General features: G+C 46.5%; 1 protein-coding gene across 2 annotated transcripts in view; it reads left to right on the top strand.

Moving 5' to 3' along the window:
* The first annotated feature begins 1,566 nt into the window (after nucleotides 1–1,566).
* Nucleotides 1,567–15,123, top strand: part of exoc3l2b (exocyst complex component 3-like 2b) — a 41,446-nt gene continuing 27,889 nt past the window's right edge. Inside the window, exon 1 of one of the 2 annotated variants that reach the window (XM_039598083.1) lies at nucleotides 1,567–1,781. The gene's annotated coding sequence lies outside the window, so the exon portion shown is untranslated. Of the gene's footprint in view, nucleotides 1,782–9,051; nucleotides 9,195–15,123 lie in introns of those variants that run through there. The other variant, XM_031751837.2, reaches the window with a different exon arrangement.

The raw sequence follows: 15,123 nt of genomic DNA, 5'->3' as shown, positions 1-15,123 counted from the left end.
CACAGAGGGGTAAAAGCTGAGCAATGGCGCCACACAGTGGTGTCCCGCGGTAATTACACCTCAGTGACTGCTGAGTAGCCAGGGATGCTTTTGTTCTTCTTCATGTCAGGATGCAGCTGGACGAGTGACAGTCTTTGTATTTTTATTCTTCTTTGTTCGTTTTTCACTTTTATTTTCTTCTCGGTTCAGTTTCACCGAATTTCTCTGTTGTTGATAAAATCATATTTTTGGTGGATTACATTCAACATTGATTCAGATGTGACTTACAGAGTATTGATCAGTGATCATGTGATCAGTTGTATTATACACAGCAGTGTCCTGTTTGTCTTATTATATGTTTTACTCCAGACTCTCTGCAACCCTCTGAAGATTCAGCAGCAATAACTCAGAGCATGAAAGTTTCTCTGTGACTTTATTGGTCTGACCCAGTTTGGTCCAAGCTTCAGCTGTGGGACAGACGTCCTCATACTGGTGTACAGAGGAGTTCATGGTCCACTTGGTGACTGTGAGGGGACGGTTGGTGTGAGGTGTCTGTGCTGACATGTTTGGTTTTGTGTTTCATGCACAAACATCTCCGGCCTGGTCTCTGAAAAAGGATGTCGTTCCAGAAGCTTTGCAAACCTCAGCTGTGCTGCTATGTTCTGTTCAGAGAAGAAGCTTTCTCCTGCAACACTTCCAAAGCAGCCATAGTAGTACAGTCCTTTCTAACTTTGACCTGCTACCTGAGGCCCGAGGAGCTAAAGCAGCGTTGTTCAGACAGCACAAGGCCCAGCAGGAGCTGAAGGGGTGCTTTGAACAGAGATTCATGCAAAGCTCCTCCAGTCGAGTGTGAAACGAGCAGCAGGGGTCTCGCTGAAGGATGTTTCGTTTTTACTCCACTCAGACAGCATCGTGTCGTCTATCTCACACAATAATCACAAAGGTCGTTTTGATCCATCGTAGAAGGACGAGAAGCTTCAGCAAGCTGAAATTTTTATTAATAATTAAATCAAACCACACGTTCAACACACACACTGAAAAACATCAACATTTTATATGTGCGTGTGTACGCGTGTGTGTGTGTGCGTGTGTGTGTGTGTGTGTGTGTGTGTGTGTGTGTGTGTGTGTGTATGTGTGTGTGCGTGTGTGCGTGCGTGCGTGCGTGTGTGTGTGTGTGTGTGTGTGCGCGTGTGTGTGTGTGTGTGTGTGTGTGTGTGTGTGTGTGTGTGCGTGCGTGTGTGTGCGTGTGTGTGTGTGTGCGTGTGCGTGTGTGTGCGTGCGTGTGTGTGTGTGTGCGTGCGTGTGTGTGTGCGTGCGTGTGTGCGTGCGTGTGTGTGCGTGTGTGTGTGTGTGTGTGCGTGCGTGTGTGTGTGTGTGTGTGTGTGTGTGTGTGTGTGTGCGTGCGTGTGTGTGTGTGTGTGTGTGTGTGTAGCTGGGGGTGAACGGGGGAGTTCCGGGGAGGAGGAAGAGGAAAAGATGACCATTTCCTGGTGCAGTTACAATAAAACAAACAGGAAACAAGGAGCAGAGCTCCCAGCGAGGAGCGCAGAGACGGACTGAAGCCAGCAGACAAGCGGACGACGGACCCGGCTCAGCAGAACTAAACCGAGAACCAGACAGGAACCTGAAGCGGGACAGGAAACGGAGCTGAACTGTGCGGGAACACGAGGCCTCTGTGAGTCTGAGGAGAAACTCAAACCCTGCTGCAGGACGTACGGAAAGTCCCAGGACGGGTCAGAGATGTCCCCGTCCTGAGCCCCGAGCAGACATCCTGGATCACTCGCTGCTCCGCACAGAAACAGGTGAGAGCTGCTTCTTTACCCTCCCGCAGAAGCTGTGATGTGACTCTGTTTCTCAAACTTGTTTCTGCTGATTTTCATGGAAAAACATGAAACAGTCCCACGAGAAATTCTTCTTTGTCAGAGGAAAACAGACCTGCTCCGGCAGGTCAGTCCAGAGACCTGGACCTGAACATCCTGCACTTACAGGGTTTTAAAACCGGGGCCTCAGGCTGCGTTTGGAAAGTTTACCCTCAGGGTGAACTGATGTGCCTCAGATATGTGGTGTGTGAGAGAAGCTCCTGCAGAGCTGCCTCCAGGCTCAGTTTTCAGATATGAACACGTCTTATTAACGTCATCGTAGATTTCTCCTCAAAGCAGATGAAAAATGCCTCTGCCGCTCCGTCTCTTCTGGGCTTGGATGCCAGGAATGTCTTTCTCAGAATTCACAGAACGCCGCTCACAGTTTCCAAGAAAAAGCATGCTGGAGTGGGATCTGAACACGTCTAACTGTGAGTGGATCAGATACCCACAGGAAGTTCAGTGTTCCACTGTAGGTGGAAATGCAGCTTCTCTGCCGTGGCACCGGTTTCCAGAGAAGATGCATTTCCTCCCCCTAAAGCTTCCTGCAGTGCCATGGTGATCGTTTGTAATGCTGTACCATCAAACTGATTTCACTCATGTTGCAGAGGCCCTTCAGTCAGAAACACGACAGGAAAACACATTTTATTTCAGTCTAAACTTTCATTCTGATAAATTTACCAGACTGAATCATTTTTATAGAACATGAGCAGACAAAGAGAAGGAAATCAAATCAATATCTATTTTCGGTTGCCTCCATTGTAGAGGGCGACATTGCCTCTGTGTCCAGTCAGGGGTCAAAGTGGATTCAGCAGGTGGGGAACCTAAAATCAGCTGTAAGGCTCAGTGTGGGGAAAGAATCTCACAATCATTCCCACTGAGAGCTGCAGTAGATCTTCTTAGTGTGATCAGCTGACCTGTAAACACCTGAATTCAGCCAGATGTGAGCAGATGTTTCATAAGCTGTCCTGGCTGATGTGCGTCCTGCACACTGACAGCACACTGATCATCCGTCTTTATATTAGAGGGCCACTGTGCAGCAAGCTAACCTGTTTATCCTGCACTAACCTGCAGAGGGTTTTCATGCAGCCTTTAAATATCACAGTTAGTCTGCATCAGTTTGATTCACAACATGAAAACAGAATGTGACATGTACAGATTTAACAGCATGAGGACTTCCATGTGACTTGAGCATCCTTCCTTTAACTCTAAGCTCTCTTCTTCCTCTCCTGTCCTTCTTTCTTATCTTTCTCCATCTCTGAGTGAACTCAGCTCTCTGTCTTTTCTCTCCCTGTGAAATCAGCAGCTGGACCTTTAGCTGCAACACACTGTGAGACAAACTGCACACACACAGTTTGTGTGTTTGCTGATGATTGTTGAGCTGATAGAAACACCTAAAAACGTTACTGCCTTTGTGCTCGCTCCTCGTCTGTAGGGTTAGCTCCACGCTGGCGCAAACGCATAGCGTACAGACACCTGCAGTCGTTCAGGTGTTGGGTCAAGACAAAGCAAACGCTCTGTGGCGTCTTTGCTGCGACGTCTCCTTGTGATTCACACACGAACAGCACTGCCTCACACTGCCTCAAACACATCAGGCCTAAAGTAACGAGCCTGCTTTTAAAATGTGGGGAGTAAAAGTAAGAAGTAGTCAGAAATATAAATACTCAAGTGAAGTACAGATGCCTGAAAATTCTACTTCAGTACCGTAACAAAGTATTTGTACTTTGTTACTTCCCCCCAATGTATGTGATCCACATGATCAGAATCACTCTCTGTGACGGCATATTTTTCTCTTTCACCTACGAAGTGTGACAACATGAATTTCAGTCATGGATTGCTAACTGGCAATTGCCAGTGTTAACAGACCTCTCTGCATCGAATCATATCTGTTATTAATCTCTGTCTCTCTTCCACAGCATGTCTTTATCCTGTCTTCCTTCTCTCACCCCAACCGGTCGCAGCAGATGGCCCCGCCCCTCCCTGAGCCTGGTTCTGTCGGAGGTTTCTTCCTGTTAAAGGGTTTTCCTTCCCACTGTCGCCAAAATGCTTGCTCATACGGGGGTCATATGATTGTTGGGTTTTTCTCTGTATTATTGAAGGGTCTTTACTTGATAAAGTTGCATTGTGGCGACTGTCATTTGTTGTGATTTGGTGCCATCTAAGCTAACGGCTTAGGTTTTCCCAGCACTGCAGAGTCTGTGGAAACTTAGTTTTTCACATGGATGTACGGGGAGTGAGTCGCTTTGGGGGGCGACCTCTGGTGGACATTAGAGGAACTGCAGTTTCAGTGAGTCGGATTCAGATTTGCAGCCTGAGTTTGATGCTTCCTTCTGGATCAAGCATAAAAAACGTACTTTATTGCAGTGGCCGGTTGAAGGTGGTCAAACGGAGTTTCCTGTGTTATTCTGGAATGTTCTCTGTTAACGTGTCTGCTGACTGTCTGGTTTGTAAAAGTAGCCCGACATTGATGTCACATGACTTGTTTTGGCTGAGTTACACAAACACCTGAAGGTAACAGCAGCACGCTCTGACACTGGGCTTGTGAAATCGTTGCCATTTTTGTGGAAGAGTTTCGATTCTCGACTCCTCGGCCGGTGAAACTGGAAGGAACAGCAGCAGCAAAAACAAAACCACACTGACTGTACAGACTTCTCTCTTTGTGCCCCACTGACCTGAAACCAGCTCTTTTATTAAATCTGTAGCTGCTGACTCGGCTGCACAGCTTTCCCTTCACATCGACCGTTTCACAATGCTGGTGTGAAATTTTGGAGAGCCCAGCACTGATCTGGAACAAACTCAGGCGTATCTGTTTGAGTCATCGAGCTCTTTATCTCTGGGATTTTCTCTCCTGAAACTTGCAGCCAAGAATTCGTCCACAGTGAAGATGATCAACACAGACTCACGTATGAAATTCAACACAAACATGAACCATCCTAGTTGATTCAGGGTGGTGGGGGGGCTGGAGTCCATCACAGCAGTCATGGGGGAGGGGGATACTTGGACAGGTGACCAATGTGTCTCAGGGCTAACACAGAGAGACAGACAACCACTCACATCCACACCCACGGCCAGTTAGCTCGAGCCCACACATGACTGTGGGAGGAAGCCACAGGAGAACCCAGCCAGCACTGGATTCAAACCCACAACCTTCTAGTGGCAGCAGTGCTAACCGCCCCCGTGGTCGTCCTCATGGTGGGATGGGTGATCCTCACTCTCTGCTCAGATTTAACCGTGTTCGTCCTCCCCTGATGGAGCTCCTCCCCCTCGCCGTGTCTGCGATTCTTCCACGGAGGACGCTGTGGAGGTCACCGTGCAGCCGTGTGAAGCTCAGGCACACAGCGCTCCTCACGGAGCAGCCAGCTGATCTGAGATCAGAGAGAAGGACTGAAGCTGAGCTGCAGTTTGCTCAGATAAAGGACTTATCACACACAGACACACACACACACACACAGACACACACACACACACACACACACACACACACACACACACACAGACACACACACACACACACACACACACACACACACACACACACACACACACACACACACACACACACACACACACACACACACACACACACACACACACACACACACACACACACACACACACACACACACACACACACACACACACACACACACACACACACAGACACACACACAGACACACAGACACACACACACACACACACACAGACACACACTGCTGTTTGTATGTTTGATCAGTTTAATCTGATGACACAAACACAGTTTTAAAGAGAAACACTAAGGAGGTTAATCGGGTATTCATCAACCCTCAAACATCTGTGAACGTTTGGTCATCGACAGCACATGTCATCATCATCATTAAAGGATTCAGAGGACGTGGAGGAGTCTCTGTGCGCAGGGACGAGGCTGATAACTGCACATGCTCAGGAACCAGCGTGGAGGTTACAGCTCCATCATGCAGAGAAGAAGCCACATGTGACCATAATGGAGAAACAGCCTCATTTCCTCTGGACCAACGCTCCTTTAAAACTGATCCCAGGTCAGATGAATCCGGTGCTTTTGGCAGAAAACCGGAGCCATGTTCTTGTTCTGTTTATAATTATTTATTCCACATTTGTGCGACGTGTCATCGACCTCAGCTGGGTGGGAAACAACATTTAACCCGGACCGTTATCACCTCATAAAACACGCTGACTTTCTCCTCCCGTGATGCGTTCCAGGCGCCTCTGAAAACTGACGTTTCTTTGCTGGAGCGAGTCGTTTCAGGAAAATGGAACAAGGGGGAAAAGAGGAACGATTGATTCGGAATGTGTTGATCAGAGGTGAGAAAATCATGGAGAGTGTGGTGAAAGGTCATCTGTGACTGAGGGCAAGGTCACTGGGGTCAGTGTGTGTGTGTGTGTGTGTGTTTGCTTTGACTTGTGTTGAAAGCAGTTAATGAGTATTGTGAGAGTTCTTTTGTGAGGTGTTTACCAGCTGATGGATAAGTCCCAGCCAGGAATGTAACACACACACACACACTCGTTTTCATATATTAGTGGGGACATCTCATTGACATAATGCTTTACCTACATGCTCACCATGACCTAACTGTGACCCTGACACTAAGCCACGCTTTGAGCCTCAAACATTACCTTCAAACTCGTGGGGACGGACACTTTGACCTCATAGGTGACTGTTGGTCCCCACAGTTATAGTAACATGCCAATTTTCTGTCCTCACAAAGATGTCGGAACATGTACACACACACAAACACACACACACACACACACACACACACACACATTTCAGAGGACATTACACTGACTTCCATTTGCTTCCTGCAGACTTCAGACTTTCCCTTCAGGTCTAACTTTAACTGTTTTCTCTCGCGTTCTTGGTTTAGTGAAAAACAGAAAGAACAAAAGAAAACTCCAACAAAGAAAGAGTATTAGACATAATGGACTAGACATAAAAGCTGTGTGTTGGTGCTTCTCTCCACCTGTGCTCATGTGTATATACTCGCTGTTCCAGCAGCTGAGGTTGAACTAATCTGTAAGCTGCATGTGTTAAAAATGCACAGTGGAGCTGGTGGTGTCCCAGCAACACCTCCCTGTTATACTGGAGGCGCTGGGGGAAACTGCTCTCAGTACCTGCTGACTGATTAGTTTTAGGCTACGTCCACACTGATGCGTTTTTGTTTGAAAACGCATCGTTTTCTCTCCGTTTTGGCCTCCCGTCCACACTGAGACGGCGCTTTCCTCAAGGAAAAACGCAGCGTTTTGGAACCGCTCTCGAAAGCGCATACATTTCAAAACAGAGCTGTCCTGTCGCAGTGTGGACGCTCGAAAACGCAGACTTTCTAAAACGATGACGCATTTTAGTCATGTGATGCAGTCATGTGACTAATTAAACAAAGATGGCGGAGTGCGTTATACAGCAGTTGTTTTGATTGCTCTCAATTTTGACAGCCCTAAAAAAGATTAATATCAGTCTGTACATGCTGCAGATAGCTTTTCTTCAAATTCTTTAATTCTCACTCGCTTTTGCACATGTGCAGGACTGGAACGTAAGCGCTTTCGGCCGTTTCAGTGTGGACGCACAACTCTGTGAAAACGACTGAAAACGCTAGTGTGGACGCGGAGCGTTTTCAGACGAAAACACCGTTTTCAAATCTATCCAGGCTCGTGTGGACGTAGCCTTAGATTGATTCATTTATTTAACAAATATCCTGATAAAACTGCACCAGTCACACAGATTTAGAACGTAGCAGGCCTGGACACACAGCTAAAACCTAAAGGTGGGTTTGTGGAGTAAAAAGTCAAAGATTTTCCTGCTAGTATGAGGTGGGAAAGTTGGGAATCTCAAAACAGCAGTTGTAGTAATGAGACTAATAAGGCTGTTACAAGGTGCTTCACATGAATTATGTAGTATATGGTATGAAGTCATGGAGTGACCTCGAGCTGATCTCTCTGTGTCTTGGTCCTGAGGTGAAGGTGTGCTGAGTCTGAGGACTCTGGTGCTTCCTGTCTGTCTCTGCTGCTGTGAAAAGTCTCCAGTGCCCCAAAACAAACATGGGAGAGAAACGCTGCAGCACACACAGGCAAACCGGTGATTAATGTGTTTGGGGCAACAAATCCACCAGATCAGGAACACAAAACCCAAATCTACGGTGGCCTGGCGGCCCAGGGGGAAAAACACATAACATCTGACCAAAAGACAAAGTTCCAGCCTGAATTTAAAAGGTTCCCCAGATATCGACAGTTCTCCTCGGGCACAGGGGCGTGGATAGGAGGGGGGCAGGGGGCGGCACCGGCCCCACTGAAATATGACACCACAGGATGAGAGCGAGGATAGAACCTGTAGGAATGTAACTGAGTACTTTTATGCAAGTATTTTGTATTTCCATGTCATACTTACAGCTTTTAGTATAATTACTGCACCTCGTAGAGCTTTTGTTGCTTATTATTTGGCAGAATAATTACATTATTATAGGCCGAGCTACTGAACAATAAGTCATCATAATAATCAGAAAATGCTGAATTACATTTGCACTTTAATAAATCAGAAATTATAACACAATAATGTCATGTATTTACTTTATTTAAATAAGGTCTAAATGCTTTTTTCCACTTTGTAAAACAATTATAATCCTGAGATTATGTTTACATTCTTGTACAGTCTTTCCTCTCACATAATAAATGTGCAACAGGACGCAGGGCTGCATACGTGCATCAAAAATCTGGTTTAATACAATTATTCGGTATTTCTGACTAAATATTCAGAGTTCCTGTAACCCCCCACCCCCTATCCCGTGCTGCATTCTCGGCCTCTTTGTTACGCTGTTGTTGAGCCTGCGGTGAGCGGGATGAAAGTGCTGATGGTCGCACATCAGCGGGACGCGTGGTCGCCGAGTCACCAGCGAGTCTGATCGCTGTTAAATGAACAGTGAGCTGGTTTGTGTGCCAACTGTGACGTCAGCACAGTGTTTACGACAGCACCCGAACATCATCATCATCATCATCAGTATAACAACAACAATTATAATAATAAAGTCAGTTTGTTTTCATGGATTCATTAGACCTGTGTGTGAGACACACGTCATATATGATATTATTACAGCGATAAAGCGTCAGCGGTCTCTGACCTATCACTGCGCCGCTCCCTTTGTGATTGAGAAATTTCCGACCGTGCCTGAAGGCAGCACCCTCCTCCTCCTCCTCCTCCTCTGTGCGTCTTCAGTCCCAGAGCCGCAGCTTTCTCCTCAGACTGAGTCGAGCTTTTCTCCGCTGTCTCGTCGCCCGGTGTCCGGCTCCTGGACGCCTCAGCCCGGCTCCTGGTGACAGTGTGACCCGCCGCTCCGCCACCATGTCCCCGCGCTGTGAGTAACGAACACCCGCTGATGGAGCAGTGAACACGGAGAGTTTATTATCTGTTAGAATGATTTCAGATGCAGAAAAGTGAAAGTTGTCGGGGTTTTGAGCAGAAACTAAACATGACTGAATTTAAAGTGAGGATCGGATTTAATTTATTGGGATCGATCAGTAATATTAGAAAAGACAGGAAGTGACACTTGGCAGCCATAAAAGTGAAAAGCAAAGACTTTTAGCTGAAACTGGATTTGTGGGTATTTGCAGTAAATGTAAATGCGGCTCATTATTGACTGTTCCTGGCAGTTTGTGTTTCCCTGTCAGGCTGTGAGTCTGCTTCTTTAGAGGTCAGCTGAGGTCAGAGGTGTTTCTGCTGCAGTAAAGTTCCCTCTGAGTCCTGAAGCTCCAGTCCACAGTCTGCTCTCTGACTTGGCAGGTGTGACTGTGGCAGGAAACGTCATTGATTAACTGAGTGCAGGTGAAAGTTTGCTGCAGATCACAGGTCCACGCGAGCCTCCTGATGTCTCCGTGGGTTTTGATCAGCTCACTGAGGGACTTTTTAATGCTGCTCTCTGATTGGCCCTTGGCTTCTGCTCCTCCTCACATACATTTTTTAAAATTCTTTGATTCCTTTAGAGCAGCTTTGCATGATTCAAAGTTCAGAATAATCCTTCTCTCTATTAACTCAACCTTTGCCTGAAACCACCTGTTTTAGTTTTAGCCCCTCCCACTGTAACGGCTGGTCCTTTGAAGCCAGCTTCTTATTGACTCTCTCCTGCAGGTGTGCCCACAGATGACCATTTAAGGGGTTTCCCCTCTCAGTGACACCGTGATAAAGTTAGTGTTAGTTACACCGACCCCGCTGAACAAAGATGTTTTAAGACAAAAATCCATCGTTTTAAAGACGTTTTCGTTCCAAAGTCATGAAGATTTGCATCTGCTTATTACCGAGGACTCTGTTTAAACCTGCAACAGTGTTTATTTTCAGTACAAACAAACGGTGAAGTCAAACAGCGACAGGTACAGAGCAGCGTGATCACACGCAGTCACCATGACGATGACGACAGAGCCCAGCAGTGTCAGAGGATACAGTCTGAAGCCCCGCAAACTCAGTAGTCAGTGAACGCAGCACGTTCCTGCTTTTTTGCCATTAGTGCTGCAAACAAACAGAAGAATGCAGACTGATCAAAGTCCAGGCTTTGTCTTTATTTGTCCTTCACACCTTTCTTTTTTCATGGCTTCACCTCCCTGCGTTTCCTCCTCCTCCTCCTCCTCCTCATCTTTATTCAGCTCAGTTGTTTCAGAGGCTGAAACGCTGCAGAGTTTTAATAAATGAACGACTGAATGAAGCATAAAAAAACTGTCCACTGTGATGGAAACATAGAAATGCGCTCCTCCCCCGCTGCTGACTGTCACATTTTAACTTCCTGTTGGGCCATGTGCAGAAAAAAAACAAAGCAGATATGACAGATCTATGAACTTCAGTTTCTGTGCGAGCTCTTCTGCCCTGCAGAGGAACTCTTTTGACCTTTGACCTCTCTACTGTCGGGCATCCAAAGTGCTGATAGCCTGCAGATGACTCCAAACTGCGATCTTAACCGAGCAGTTTTTTGCTTGTAGCCAAACGGCGAGTAAAACAAAGTAATAAAAAACGTGACGACCAAGCCTGAAAGCGTGCCAGCTCTCTGGACGTGATCAAAGTTTCATGTCTGATAAAGTTTATCGCCGCGTATATTAAAGCTGCTCAATTATGGCAAACAGCCTAATCACAGTGATTTGGTCGGTATTGTAACGTCCGTTGTTTGACGTGATTATTCATTAACCTAACAGGCAGATATGGAACTTAAGAAGCTTCCTTTCCAGGTATTTCTTTTAAATGTGACTCAAAAAGCAAACAGCTGAAGTGCAGGTGGAGGAGGACACAGGAACACACCGGGTGCTTTCTCATCATACTTGTGTTCCATCCTTTGCACATCTTCAAACACAAGGTTCTTTTATTTTGAAAATGCATTATGTGTCTGATTTCCTGTCCTCCTCATCTGCTCTGTGCAGGCAGATCTGCAGATTAATTTCCACTGATACTGCAGCACGTCTGATGGGATTGTGACTGTTGTCCTCAGCGTCAGGTCAGGTTGGGTGGGTTCTGGTTCTCAGGCTCAGACCAGTGAGTGTTTTTAACCCTAACGTCCGTCTTGCAAGGCCAAGAGGTGACCTGCGGCCTTGGCTGTTGGAACAGTATTTGAGGACCTCAGTAACGAGTGGTCAGGGTGAGAAACGTCAGAGAAAACCTCAACACTTTGTGCTCCACCAGCAACTCGAGCTGGTTGCCTCCCAGTGAGGAGGCATCTGCTCTGGTTAAGGGTGGAAGTGTCAGGCTCAGGGGAGACTCGGAGGCAGACCGTCACTAAAGTTCACAATTTATTACACACAGACACCAGGTGCGGATATATACAGGTGAGGGGGCACAGGAAGAGGGTCTCCGGGGAACACAGGCACAGGAAGGGAACGGGCTATGTACACAATCCTCCACTGAAGCTCAGGTTAGCTCGGACTCTGGCTTTTAGCTCACCACACGGCGGTCCTCAGGCTGGCGAGAAATCTGGCACAGGGAGGACGAACAGGTGAGTTGCGGCACGAAGGAAACTCGGGAAAAAGCTCAGACTTGCAATGACACTGACGAGTGTTACACAATAATCCAGCGAAGAAGCACTCTCAGCAGCCGCCTTAAGAAGCGAGCGTGGTGATGATATGATTGCTTGCAGGTGTCCGAGCCAGGGGCTGGAGCCGTCATGACTCCGCCCCGGTAGAGCGCAGTGCGCGGGAGGGGAGAGAGAGAGACGCAACACAACAAAAACACTTGTAGCCATACAGAGTCAGCCGAGAGGGCACAGGGTCATGACAGGAAGAGTGTTTCTGCAGATGGGCGTGAGAGAAGGATAAAGGAACCCTGTGATGGATTTTGATGGCGATTATTTCTGATTCCGAGCTGTTCAGTTTGAGGACATTAGCCTACATTCATGCTTTTAACTGGCTGTTGCTGGCAGAGGAGGGTCTGCTGTGATTGGTTGTTTTGCTCTCAGGAGGTTTGATCGTGTGCTAGTTTGACTGAGAGTCATGCTGTGGTTTAAAAGGTGTTTGCTGTTACCTGTGGACGTTTAAATAAAATGATTTCTGTCATTAGCCTGACTTGGAGCCTTCAGTTAGCTGATTGGTGCTCATCTGGATGAACTGAAGCAGTTGGTGGTTAACCAGATAACCAGACCATGTAATGGTTACCAGCTGCTAACCCACTCCTGCTACTACCTGTTAATGTGTACATTTTGGTCCCCGGCCGTGACCTCGATATTTAGCTTGTTTTTCAAGGCTAAGATTGGAGCTGGTTTAAAAAGTCCACAAAGTTTATAACATGTGGAAGCAGCTCAGTGTTACCTGCTGACCGTCCTTCACCTGACCCGTAACAATTAAACAAATAAGTGCTTTAAGAGGAAGTGCCGTCGTCTAACGACATAACAACCAATCAGAGTGAAGCTTTCATCCCACTGATCCAGCTGAGCGCTAACCCTTCAGCTGACCCTGTTGACTCAGGAGGACACAGTGAGCTGTGTGCGTAATGAACTGTGACCATAAACCACAGTGTCATCGGCACAGAACTGAAAGCTGAGAATCTTCTGTAGTCGTTGCTTCAACACTTTTTTTATAAATGTTATTATTACTATAATCATTAGTCGAAATCAGCCTCGGGAGCAGGAACCATGGGAATTCAGGCATGTGTAAACAGACTGACGGGTTAGATGTTGGCTTGTGGACGTTTTATTGATCATCACCAGCAATAAAACAGAGACCTGATGGAAAAGGACACAGGCACGCCTTCGCTCATTCAACTTATGACCTTAATAAACTTAACAAACCTGAGCAGCACGGTCCAATCAGCACAGCTCCCACAGCATCAAGTCTGCACACGAGCCGAAGAGAAACGTCTGGGAAACTGAGTTAAAGGATGATGGATTTGGCTCCATGCAGGCTGTTGGGTAACATGATGTTGGGGGGGGGATTGCCAAAGTAAAAGCAGAGTTTGAGACTTTCTGCTTCGATCTGATTCGCCGGAGCGCAGTCATAAAAGCTGATTCATGCTTTATCGCCATGAGCTGATTAAAAACATATAAAAGGCGGACATGTTGGCTGTTACAGAAACAAATATTAACAGGGATTCAGATTTAAGACTTTGACTTTTAGACTGTGGATTTTAGAAGACATGAAGGTCAAACCAAAACAGGAAGTAAACATGAATAAGCATCCAGTTCAAAGCGTCTCTAAAGTTTTCCAGTTTTTAGATTTAGTTTTCTGTGGATCCGTGACCCTGTTAAACATGACAGAGCGCTCCCGATCTAAACTCAGATCTCTTCCATCTGAAGTGAACTGCACTCACACAGGTTGCACAACAGCCATCTGTAGATAAACGTGCTGATGATGTGGGCTCAGGCGTCTCAGGTGTCAGATTCAGTCTGGCATGACAAAATCTTTCACCTTTCAGATTGTGTGTTGGCCAAAACACTCACATTCATCTCAGTGTTTTCATTAAGGCACCAGCCAACAGCAGCTCAGAGGATCAGAGACACATCGCACAGAGATTTCTCCGTTTATTACAGATTCAGAGCTCTGACCAGCTGACGTCCTGGAAACTTTCTCCGTTTGGTACAACATCAAAATAAAAAAGCTGCTTTCCAGATGTAAAAGAACAAAAAAAATGAAAACATATTATCTGGAAGCAGCTGTGAGTGAGTTGGCAGAGAAACACAACACAGGAAGGTCCAAACCTTCAAAATAAGAGCAATAGAACTAGTACATTAATCATGGATGGTTCTCCTGGGTGGATTTAAAAAAAAACCAAAAACATCTGAGCACCAGTTTGGTGAGAGAACGTCTCGCCACAGTTGGAGTCACTGCGCTTTAGCCGTTACCTTAGTGAATTACTAGTAATTTGGCTCAGTACACCTAATCTTAATAGAATAAAATGATTGCTCTTAGTTTTGCATTAATATGTAACATGACCAGCTGTGGTCAACACTGACGCCAATCCCTTTGTTAACAGCTTTGTGTCAGAGTTTGAGTTCTTTGACACAAAGCAGACAGGAACGTTAAAAACTGCACACATGTTTTTAGAGACACGTGACTGCTGGCCTGGGGTCTGCAGACACTCGTGCTCTCTTTCATAGGCTTGTTTTACCATTTTCACCATGACATAAAAACAACTCGATGCTCCACCGGCTCGTCCAAATATGCTCACGTCTGCCTCCAGACCCTCCATCGGGCTGCTGCACCTGGCTTTTAGTCAGAAGCTTCAACCGTTACATCGCTAATGCATGTTTGGAGCATACTGTGTGTGTGTGTGTGTGTGTGTGTGTGTGTGCAGTACTTTTCCTTTATGCTGTGAGTGGGAAATGAAGCTGTGCTGACTACAGTTAGCATCAATCATCTGCAGCATTACACGGTCAGCTCTCCACAGCCGCCTTTTCACACACACGTTTTGCGAACTGTGACGTCTTTTTTAACATTTTTTCTCCACCTTTTCCTTCATCTCCACACGTAGAAGCAGCTTCTGGTGTTAAGTATTGCATCGTGTGTGTTTTTGACACTCTGAGATCTGACCGATGAGCCGGGCTGCTCTGATAAAAAGAACTTTATGGCTCCAAAGTCCCACCGGCCACCTCAAACCCAGCTCAGACCGACTGGGCGGGGCTGATCCATGGTCATTACTTCCCAGTTTTAAAGTCCAGGATTGCGTGTGTGTTAGGGTGGATTATTATCATGTAACTCACAAAAGTAATAATAAATAAATCGATGGAATTCGCCTGAATTCGGTTCCTTTTCCTGCTCCCACGTGTTGCCCTCCTCAGCAGGAAGCTGTTTAACAGTCGGGACGCAGCGAGGCCGGCCTGCACT

The sequence above is a fragment of the Oreochromis aureus genome, linkage group 14 (assembly GCF_013358895.1).
Source record: "Oreochromis aureus strain Israel breed Guangdong linkage group 14, ZZ_aureus, whole genome shotgun sequence".
Lineage (NCBI taxonomy): Eukaryota > Metazoa > Chordata > Actinopteri > Cichliformes > Cichlidae > Oreochromis > Oreochromis aureus.
Note: the sequence above shows the minus strand (reverse complement) of the source record. Positions and strands in the feature narration are given on the sequence as shown.